Genomic DNA, 12,283 nt, shown 5'->3' on the forward strand with positions numbered 1-12,283 from the left:
TACTAGTTTTGCGTGTTTAATTATGTATTTCGTAATTTGCATGGGCCATTCACAAATAGTGAATGGGTGAATGGAAGATTGTTTTCAAAACAGGTTATTGAAAATGGCAACTAGTGGGGCCTGACTAGGATAGAAAATACGGATTGCGTTCCGTTATGTATTTTTGTAAATCTAAATACGGTCTACGAACCGTTAAGTTTTTTTGTACTATTAGATTAATCTTAGTCGTTCTAGCTAGTTTATTTATTTTGGCCAAGATGTCTCAAGACGGCGTTTCGATGAAGACGAGCCAAGATGAAGGCTCATGGAAATTGAAGATTTCAAGGGGTCATGCTAGTTTCCAAATGCATCTATTTTTATGCTTTATATATATATTGTTGTTATATATGAATGTTAGATGCATGTCTAGGATTTCTATATGTTGTGACGATTAGTTAAGTTCACTTAAATCAAACCAACATAGAAACCCTAGGTCCCTTAATAATATTGAGCTAAAATTTGCCATTCCAAGAACAACACTTACCGAACTAATGCGCGTATGTGATAGGCTACGCCAAAGCGAGGCATCACTACTTCCCTAGGAACGTAAGGTATACTAGGTATACAAGTTGTCTTGGTTAAGCTCAACGATATCAGTAAGGAGTCCTTAGATGTCGTGGCAAAAGAGATAAAATGTCGAAGGATGCATTAGATGCGACATTTTATCAAACCGAGAGTATCTTGGAGCTATCAGCAATTGGATTTCTTACCTTAAGATATTTTATGATTAAGACAAGCCAAAGCATGCTTAACCATTTCTTGATCTTTGAGATCTCGGAATCATTTTATTCTCGCCCATAAGGGACAATTTTATAAATGCGTGGATAAAATGCTCAATAAGATTGAATATATGCATGAACGCTTTTAAAATTTCAACTTCTTGATTTATGAATGGTTTTTCATTTCAAATTCTTTCAATTGTAGAACAATGTCTGCAAGTAACTCTAACAACAACCAATTCTCTTTACGCTCAATTCTCGACAAGGAGAAGTTGAGCTGGCCAAATTTTCTTGATTAGCAAAGAAATTTGCGCAATGTACTAATGCAAGAGCAAAAGGAATACATCCTTGATGAGGAAATGCCCGATGCTCCCAATGAGGAGGTCACTCAGGCTGCCCTTAAGCGATGGCAAAGTGCCAATCGGGATGTCAAATGCATCATGTTGGCCACTATGTCTCCGGACCTTCAAAAGACTTTCTTTGAAAAGGAGACGGCTTTTGAGATCATTTCTGAGCTTCAGAATATGTTTCAAGAGCTGGCCCGAACTGAAAGGTTCGAAACCCACAGGCAGATCCTTGAGAGCAAGCTCAAGAAAGGAGAGCCAGTCAGCCCGCATGTCCTCAAAATGATTGGATTATTTGAGAACATGGAAAGGCTTGATGTTGGGTATTCAACCGAGATGGCAATTGATATAATTCTCCACTCGCTTCACAAAGGCTATGATCAGTTCAAAATGAACTATAATATGCATAGCATGGAGAAAACCCTCACCGAGCTTCATGGTATGTTGAAGCAAGCCAAGCAAACCCGCAAGTATGAGGGCAAGCATGACATGCTAATAGTGAGGAAGGGCAAGCCATTCAAACGTCCGGGCAAGAAGAAGAGCTTTAAAGGGAAAAAGAGAAATTTTCTGCCTAAGTAAAACACTGCCAAGCGCAACAAGGACAAGAAGGTAGCCTCTTCCAAGTCCGATTCTGAATGTTTCTACTGCAAAAAGAAGGGACATTGGAAACGGGACTGCCTCAAGTTCAAGGAAGATAAGAAGAACGACACCGTTGCTTCTTCATCAGGTATTTTTGTTATAGACTTAAACTTTGCTAGCAAAACATCATGGGTATTAGATACCGGATGTGGCTCAAACCTTTGTTCCAATGCTCAGGGACAAAAGATAAATAGGAGGCTAGAGAAGGGAGAGGTCGAGCTTCGGGTCGGCAATGGAGCAAGAATGTCTGCCGTCTCCGTTGGAACTCTCAGTTTGTCATTGCCCTCTGGGTTTATCTTAGAACTTGACAATTGTTATCATGTTCCTAGAGTTACCAAAAACATTATTTCAATATCGGCGTTGGACGCCAAAGGTTTTGAATTTCGAATTAAGAACAATAGTTGTTCATTTTATTTCGATAATGTTTTATATGGTAAAGCATATTCAGAAAATGGTCTTTATGTGCTTTCTCTTGACAAACAAGTCTATAACATTGATGATACTGCCAAAAGGGCTAAGACCATCGAGTCGAATCAAACCTACTTGTGGCATGTCGTCTTGGCCATATTAACGTCAAACGCATTAAGAAACTTCTACAACAAGGTGTTCTTGACTCATTCGACTTGGAGTCATTTGAAAATTGCGAAGGATGTCTATTAGGCAAGATGATAAAACATCCATTCTCCAAGTTGGGAGAAAGGGAAAGTGACTTATTAGGCCTAATACACACGGATGTATGTGGACCAATGAGTACACCCGCAAGACAAGGTTACCGATATTTCATCACCTTCACCGACGATTTTAGTAGATATGGCTATATCTACTTAATGTCGAATAAATCTGAATCCTTTGAGAAATTCAAAGAATTTCAGAAAGAAGTTGAAATTCAACTTGGCAAAAAAACTAAAGCACTTCGATCGGATCGAGGTGGCGAATATTTGAGCCATGAATTCGACGATCACTTGAAAGAAAATGGTATTCTTTCAGAGTTGACACCTCCCTGTAGGGTTTCATAGTGACCCTCACTACAAGGAAAGAAACCTGCCAAGACCCGCCCCCATAATAAATGCAATTAATCAAGCAAAACAAAATTGAACACAAGAAAGGGTAAAAGGTTATAACTTTGACGCGTGCTTCGCTCAACTATGAGCTCTTACTTGAACCTCGAAAACACGAGGCCTCCGACGGGATCGTACCCTCGAACCCGACCCGAGCGTCCTAAGTCTCGAAGGTTAGTCAAGACCCGGACAAATAAAACTATAAGTTTTACGAATCAAGGTTTACTCAAATCAAGAGTTTCCTTTTAATTCCACTCAAGGTTATGTCTTTCCCAATACCCATGCCTTTGGTATTTATAGGGAAAGGCACCCTTGATTTCCAATCTCCCATCAATGTGGGAGAGTTGGTAAATTCAAAAATTTATTTAATTCCAAATTAAATAAATAATTAAATCAATCACAATGCAACAAGTGTCAAGGGGAGAGAGAGAGTTAGGTGAGGACCATGAATAGGTGGGGGGGACCATTGCCATGCTCCCCAAGGCTTTACCCAAACCTTGGTCCCCACCCCTCACATAACCGGCATCAAGAGGCTGTTGGGCTGCTGCCAGCTAGCACTGCCAGCTAGCCCAGCCAGCCAGCACAAGGCAGCAAGCATCAGCCCAGCTAGCCATGCGCGCTGCATGTTGCTGTGCTGGGTGATGCCCATGTTGCGTCTTGCTAGGCTCTGGGCGCTGCTGGCTGCCTAGCACTCCCTATCGCACGCACATGCATACGCCTACCTAGCATGCTTGCTGCTAGCGAGCCACGCATGCTGGGCATCGCCTCTCGTATAGCTATGCACAGCCAGGCCAGCATGCACTAGCACTCGCGCACGCACACGCATAGGTGCGCTGTTCTTGGTGTGTGGCCTACGATGGTGCCTACACATAGGCACACACGCAAGGCTAGTGCTGCTTGCTAGCTCGCTGTGCTTGGTGCTGCCATGCGAAGGCACGCACGCAAGCACACAGCTCGGTGATGCATTGCGAGGCTGGGCTGGGCGATGGTGCACACGCACACGCACACACGCATGTGCCTAGCACTGCGATGGTGCTGTGCGTGGTGCTAGGGTGTTGCGATAGTGCCCACGCACATGCACACACACATGGGTGTTGTGCTTGGTGCGATAGGGTTGCGATAGTACGAGGCATGCACGCACAAGCCTATGCGCCAGTGGCCTGCCATGCGCGCCTAGGCATGGTGCTAGGGCTGTGATGGCGCCTAGGCATCATGCTAGGGCTGCGATGGCGCCTAGGCACTCATGCCTCACCTAGCATACCATGGTGCGCCTAGCACACACATGGTGTGCATAGGCTTGCGATGAGCTAGCCTAGCCTAGCTACGGCTACGCTCATACTTGTTGCTTGTGATTTTGCGACGCTCGGTCTCGACGCCCTAGGCTCGATATCCGACGTCTGTATTCGTAAAACTCTGTCGACTCATTAAATCCTTCGGATTAATTCGTCGTCTCGGATCGGTTGTTCGATTGGGTTCGACCCGAAGGGTTTAGTTAAGATTAAGCAGTAATATTAATTATACCTTAATATTACTGATCGGAAGTGGCCTCCACCTAGGCATTCCGATCACTTGACCTTATTGAAGAATTAGCTCTGTAATAATTTTTAACTCTCTATCAGAATAATACACTTGTTGGATGGACACCATTCCCTCTCAATCTCCCACTTGTCCTTCCGGACAAGTGTGCATATAGTGTATAGCCCATTTCCTATGTCGCTTAATGTCTCTTCGTGAACTATAAGGTAAGATTCATCGTCATCCTTATTACGTTTAGAAGTGTTTCTCGATCTTCGAGTTCGGTCCCTTGATGGAGGGTACAACACCAAGTTCACTGACGAACTTCCGAATCCAAACAGCCTCCTTAGCAGCTTCTGAAGCAGCCAAGTATTCGGCTTCAGTTGTAGAGTCTGCAGTTGTGCTCTGCTTGGCACTCTTCCAGCTAAATGCTCCAACATTTAAGCATTCTGTTTCTTGCTGAGAGTTACGCCATGGGACATGGGTAGATGGGTAGATGCCCTCTCTTGGCATTCTCCATGTTGAATCGTGCCAGTACTTTATCAATGTAAGTACTCTGGCTCAATCCAATCATCCTCTTAGATCTATCCCTGTAGATCTTGATGCCCAATATGTATTGTGCCTCTCCTAAGTCCTTCATTGAAAAGCACTTTCCCAACCAGCCCTTTATGGACTCCAGTAATCTTGTGCTATTTCCAATGAGAAGTATGTCATCGACATATAGGACTACGAATGCGATGTCACTCCCACTGACCTTCTTGTATACACAAGATTAATCTGGATTCTTGATAAAGCCAAACTTGCTGATGGCTTCATCAAATCGCAGATTCCAACTCCTGTTGGCTTGCTTTAGTCCATAAATGGACTTCTTAAGCTTCCAAACCTTTCCAGCGTTGCTCGGATCGACAAAACCTTCTGGTTGTGTCATGTACACAGTTTCTTCCAAAATCCCATTTAGGAAGGCGATTTTGACATCCATTTACCATATTTCATAATCGTAATATGCAGCAATTGCTAGAATAATCCGGACAGACTTTAGCATTGCGACCGGTGAAAAGGTTTCATCATAGTCAATCCCGTGGATTTGTCTATAACCTTTTGCCACCAGTCTAGCCTTGTATATAGACACATTTCCATCCTTGTCTGTCTTCAATTTGAAGATCCATTTGCAACCAATGGGTGTGTAACCCTCGGGCAAATTCACCAAGTCCCGGACTTGATTTTCAGACATGGAGTCCATCTCGGATTTCATGGCCTCTTGCCATTTAGCATAGTCGGGGCTCGTCATAGCTTGCTTGTATGTCGCTGGCTCATCTCCATCCATAACTAGGATGTCTTGATCATCGGTTAAGACAATACCAAGGTATCTGTCTGGTTGAAATCTTTGCCGTTGCGACCTACGAAGGGTAATAGGTTGAGCATTTACATTGTCTGTTTGATTCTGACCAATCTTCCCAGCTGCTTCCAAAGCACTTAGATTATCAGTTTTATCAGGTTGACATTATTGCTCGTCCTCTCGAACTTCGTCGAGTTCGATTTTCCTCCCATTTGTCATTTTGGAATGGTGTTTCTTCTCCAAAAAGACATCATCACGAGCAACGAACACTTTGTTCTCGGATGTATTGTAGAAGTAATACCCTTTGGTTTCTTTTGGATATCCCACAAAGAAACACTTATCCGATTTGGGGTGAAGTTTGTCCGAAATTAATCCCTTGACATATGCTTCGCATCCCCAAATCTTGAGAAAAGACAACCAAGGAGGTTTCTTAGTCCATAATTCATATGGAGTCTTTTCAACAGCTTTTGACGGAGCGCGGTTCAGTGTTAGTGCCGCGGTTTGTAGCGCATGTCCCCAGAAAGAGATAGGAAGTTCACTAAGACCCATCATTGATCGAACCATGTCTAACAAGGTTCGATTCCTCCGTTCGGACATTCCGGGAGGTGTGAACTCTGAAAGAATACCATTTTCTTTCAAGTGATCGTCGAATTCCTGGCTCAAATATTCGTCACCTCGATCCGATCGAAGTACTTTAATTTTCTTGCAAAGTTGATTTTCAACTTCTTTCTAAAATTCTTTGAATTTCTCAAATGATTCAGATTTATTCGACATTAAGTAGATATAGCCATATCTACTAATGTTTGTTTAACAAAGTTGAATTCTTAGTGGTCTTAGTTATCGGTATCAACTTTTGTCCAATCATATGTAAAAAAAAACATGCAATTTCCATTGAAAATATATTTGCAAGACAATTTTGAAACAACTATTGTCAAAGTCTTACATGCAAAATAACTAGGTGTCCAACACCATAGATCATAGTATGTTCATAAGCATGATGAAAAACTAAGATTAGTTTAATTACATGTCATAGATAAAATAGTGCATGCAAGCACGACCGAAAAACCATCTTCGTCGTCCACTTGTCCATGCACCAACACTTGATAAGCTTTCTCACTTGGTCCCTGAAAAGGCAACATAAAGTGAGTCATACTTGGTATCTAATACCTATGATAATCTTATTTCACAAGTGTTTAGGAAGATACTTGAGGCAGATGCTCCATTCCTCTCTTCCTCTTCTCGAAAGAGCTTGCATTCTCTCTTGAACTGGCCTTGCCCACCACAATAGAAGCAACGCATCTTTTCCTTAACCTTGAAATCCCTCCTTCTTGATGGTCTTTTGGTTGCCCCAAATGAGTTGGCTCGGTGAAGTAGCTCCACCACATTCTTCAAAGAATGTGTCTCCTTTCTTTCAGAAATGTATGCCCTTAGTGCATCATATCCTGAGTGGAGTGAAGTGAGCATAATATGACCAGCCATTCCATCTTCTAATGGAATTCCGAGGAGTTCCATGTGCTTGAAGAGCCTAGTCATTCTTGCCACATGGGGCCGGAGGGGCATACCCGGTCTCAACTTGGTGTTGCAGACTGTAGACCAAAGATGGTACCTCTCTTTCGCAAGACAACCTTGATCCGATGGCTTCACATTCATGTCTGTAAGTGACCTAGTCACTTCAAACAAGAGTCCATCATTGTTGTCGTTGAAACTCTTAGAGAATCTCACACCGACAACATCCCTTAGTCCTCCAAGGAATAAGTCCGGAAAAGAGAATGGAAGTTTTTCTTTCCATTCTTCCGGGATGGAGTTAGCCATGAGTTGTGACACTAATTTGCAATCATTTGACCATGCACAATAAGTTTTGTCACTCAAGTGTTTCTTGGTAAAGAAGGTTGGGAGGGAAGTATCCAGAACATACTCCTTGGAACAACTCCGGAGAGTTTTCTTGAGTTCCTCTTCCCATTCTTCAAGGTTTTTTAAGTTAAGCTTGATAGCTAACTTTTCGGGGAGTTCCGGGCACACATGGTTGTTGTTTGAGTTACTTGCAGACATTGTTCTACAATTGAAAGAATTTGAAATGAAAAAACCATTCATAAATCAATAAGTTGAAATTTAAAAGCGTTCATGCATATCTTCAATCTTATTAAACATTTTATCCACGCATTAATAAATTGTCCCTTATGGGCGAGAATAAAATGATTCCGAGATCCCAAAGATCGAGAAATGGTTAAGCATGCTTTGGCTTGTCTTAATCATTAAATATCTTAAGGTAAGCAATCCAATTGCTAATAGCTCCAAGCTACTCTCGGTTTGATAAAATGTTGCATCTAATGCATCCTTGACATTTTATCTCTTTTGCCACGACATCTAAGGACTCCTTACTGATATCGTTGAGCTTAACCAAGACAACTTGTATACCTAGTATACCTTACGTTCCTAGGGAAGTAGTGATGCCTCGCTTTGGCGTAGCCCATCACATACGCGCATTAGTTCGGTAAGTGTTGTTCTTAGAACGGCAAATTTTAGCTCAATATTATTAAGGGACCTAGGGTTTCTATGTTGGTTTGATTTAAGTGAACTTAACTAATCGTCGCAACATATAGAAATCCTAGACATGCATATAACATTCATATATAACAATAATATATATAAAGCATAAAATGATGCATTTGGCAACTAGCATGACCCCTTGAAATCTTCAATTTCCATGGGTCTTCATCTTGGCTCGTCTTCATTGAAACGTCGTCTTGAGACATCTTGGCCAAAATAAAATAATTAGCTAGTACGACTAAGATTAATCCAATAGTACAAAAATACTTAACGGTTCGCATACCGTATTTAGATTTACCAAAATACATAACGAAATGCAGTCCGTATTTTCTATATATCCTAGTCGGGCCCCACTAGTTGCCATTTTCAATAACCTGTTTTGAAAACAATCTTCCATTCACCCATTCACTATTTGTGAATGGCCCATGCAAATTACGAAATACATAATTAAACACGTAAAACTAGTAACTAACTTAGGTGGTAAATCCAATTAACGCGCCTAGTTAAAACTAGTCAAAGTTGTTTAATTCATTATTTCTAAACGCAAATAGCTCACGGAATCAAATAAGCTCCCACTAAATTCCGCATCCATACTTAATTAATCCAATTAATTAAGTCGACATAACCCGTAATTTGTCAAAATCAAAAAAATTTCAAAAGCCGGAAAAACCGAGGTCTAACCTCGTTAAAATAATTACATAAATTATTTAAAACGACAAAATTTTCGCAAAATTGCATAGCTCAAAATTAAGCAACGAAGCCTCACCCAAGCATAGTACATTGCGCACCATGGCTGCTAGGCAGCAATGGGCTGGCTGGCTGGGGCTCGCTGCCCAGCAGCACGCACAAGCATCTCCAACAGCCCTGCGCCACACAACACCAGCAGCATCAAGGATTGTGCTGGCGCTTGGTGCTAGCATGCTGCGCCCAGCACAACACACTACGCTAGCCAGCACCACGCATGCCAGCTCGCATGCCGGCGCCTGCCAGTAAGTGGGGGTTGGCTGGTGCTTGCTATCACGCTGCCCAGCAGCGCCCCAAGCAACCATCAGCCAATGCAACTGCCTCAAGCCCAGCCTTAGCACCCCTCGCCACACAGCCACGCACAATTGATGCTCAGCCATGCGCGCACCACAGGCACCCTACATGTGGGCTGCTAGGCAGCCCGGCTAGCCTTGGAGACGCTTGCGGTTTTACATCGATTTGCGTGCATTTCACTTGGAATTTTAATTCCGATTTATGTGTGGCATAAATTAATTCTAAATTACATTTTTAGAATCAATTTGAGGAAAAATAAAATAAAATAAGTCTAACTTAATAAATTTAATTTTAGTGGTGCACAAGCCTAAATCATCAGCCTAAATCATCCAAAAATTTATTTTTGAACAAATTTAGGTCTTTCTTTATGCTTAAAATTAAATGAGCTATGTCCATAATTAATTTAGCCAATATGCAAATTAATAATGGATTTGACAAATGCGAGTTGGAAAAATAAATTAACCATCCAATGATAAAATTTTCCATCTTTCATACTTGTGTAAAATACCAAGATTACATCTTCCAATATGAAGATTAATCAAAATTTTACTCACAAGTATTTGAACTTCATGGATTTTAATCAATCAAACATGAAAAATCCAAACTTTGTTCAATATGGAATTTAGGTTTAGAGTTCCAATCATTTAAATCTTTAAAGATTAGAACTTTAACATACTTGGGAACTTAAAATTACACATTCACATCAAACATTCACACATTATTGCAATTAATTTGCAAAATTGTGTGTCTTGTGGAGGTTGGAATATTATCTCCTTGCAAGACTGGAATATCTCTGCTGTGTGCAAGATTTTAGGGGATATAGCTCATAAGACTGATTCTCTTTGGGTTAAATGGGTCCACATATACTATTTCAGAACAGGTAACTTCTGGGAAGCTGATATCCCAAAGAAAAGCTCATGGTTTCTCAGGAAAATTTTGAAGTACAGGAAGTTAATTGATGAGATTGGAGGGTGGGATTCTGTTATGAAGAATAATAGGGTCCAAATTAAACTTATCTACAAGAATCTCAGGTAGCAAAGTCCAAAGGTTCCCTGGAAAAGGCTTATCTGTAACAATGGTGCTTCTCCAAGGTGCATTTTCATTCTATGGCTTGCTAGTTGGAATAGGCTGCTCACTAAAGAAAGAGTTCTTAAATGGAACCCCACTTGTGACCCTGTATGTATGCTATGTTTGCAAGAAAATGAAGATGTTCAGCACCTTTTCTTTCTTTGCAATTATTCTAGAAGAATTTAGGGAAAGGTTTTGCAGCTCTTAAAATGTAATAAACCTGTTCAAGGGTTTAATCAGGAATTGGAATGGGCTATCAAGGAAAGTAGGAAGTAAAGTTTAACAGCCAGATTTCATGTGATGTTCCTTACTAAGACTATTTACAGCATCTGGATTCAAAGGAATAACACTATGTTTAATGGCTGCTGTGAACCTGCTGATACTGTCTTCAGGAATGTGGTGTATAGGGTCTCTTGCAGGTGCTCTGAAGCTGATAGGCAGTTTCTGATCTTGTAGTTTCTTTTTGCCTGTTTAGCCTTGTTAGAATGTGTGGTGTTGGTTTTGTTCTGGTTTTCTTGTTGGCTGCTTTAGCCTGTTTTGTTCTGTTCCTATAGTTACAGGTAACCCTCCTAGAGGGAAGCTTGCTTCTATTGAGTTCAGTTGGGGCTTGTAAGGGCTCTAGGCTCTCAGCAACCCTTCCTAGAAGGTGGGTTGGGAGCTCTAGGCCTTAGCTTGTGATTCTTTGTTTTTTTGGCTTCTTGTTGTGTTGTGGTTTGGCCTTGGGCCCCCTGTTTTGTACTGTTATGCTGTTTTCAGCTCCTTTTGGTAATAATATTTCTACATACCAAAAAAAAAAAAAAATTTGCAAAATTGTGAAAAATCAAGTTTATGTGAAAAAGGCATATCAACTCAAGCACTAATTAAAACTCCATAATTATGCTCAAGGATAATTAAAATAGCAGTAGATTAGGGATGCAATAATGCATTTAATCTAACCTTGTAATGCTTATGCTTGCATTAATCAAGGCTTAAAAAGATTTAAAATTTTCGTCGAAAAACGAAAAAACCCCAAAAACTTGGGTTTCTGGTTCGAATTTGGCTTCTGGACAACCCTCAACTCAAAAAGGGTTGAATCTGTTTCAGAATGTCAATTCCACCAAAAAATCACTAATTTTGAGCCAAAATCTGGGTTCGACGGCCAAATCGATAAAAATACGAGTTTTAAAATTAATTAAAACGAGCTTCTAATCTAATTAGAAAAGCAAAACAAGAAATTAAATCTTACTTTAATACACCTTAATTAATCAATAATTGCAAAAATTAAAAGGAGCGTGGCTCCGATACCGCTGTAGGGTTTCGTAGTGACCTTCACTACGCGGAAAGAAACCCGCAAAGACCAGCTCCCATAATAAATGCAATTAATCAAGCAAAACATAATTAAACACAAGAAAGGATAAAAGGTTATACCTTTAACGCGTGCTTCGCTCAACTATGAGCTCATACTTGAACCTCGAAAACACGAGGCCTCCGACGGGATCGTACCCTCGAACCCGACCCGAGCGTCCTAAGTCTCGAAGGTTAGTCGAGACCCGGACAAATAAAACTATGAGTTTTATGAATCAAGGTTTACTCAAATCAAGAGTTGCCTTTTAATTCCACTCAAGGTTGTGTCTTTCCCAATACCCATGCCTTTGGTATTTATAGGGAAAGGCACCCTTGATTTCCAATCTCCCATCAATGTGGGAGAGTTGGTAAATTCAACAATTTATTTAATTCCAAATTAAATAAATAATTAAATCAATCACAATGCAACAAGTGTCAAGGGGAGAGAGAGAGTTAGGTGAGGACCATGAATAGGTGGGGGGGACCATTGCCTTGCTCCCCAAGGCTTTGCCCAAGCCTTGGTCCCCACCCCTCACATAACCGGCATCAAGGGGCTGCTGGGCTGCTGCAAGCTAGCCTAGCAAGCCAGCACTAGGCAGCAAGCATCAGCCCAGCTAGCCATGCGCGCTGCATGCTGCTGTGCTGGTTGATGCCCAT

The sequence above is a fragment of the Chenopodium quinoa genome, unplaced genomic scaffold (assembly GCF_001683475.1).
Source record: "Chenopodium quinoa cultivar QQ74 unplaced genomic scaffold, ASM168347v1, whole genome shotgun sequence".
NCBI classification, from domain to species: Eukaryota; Viridiplantae; Streptophyta; class Magnoliopsida; order Caryophyllales; family Amaranthaceae; genus Chenopodium; species Chenopodium quinoa.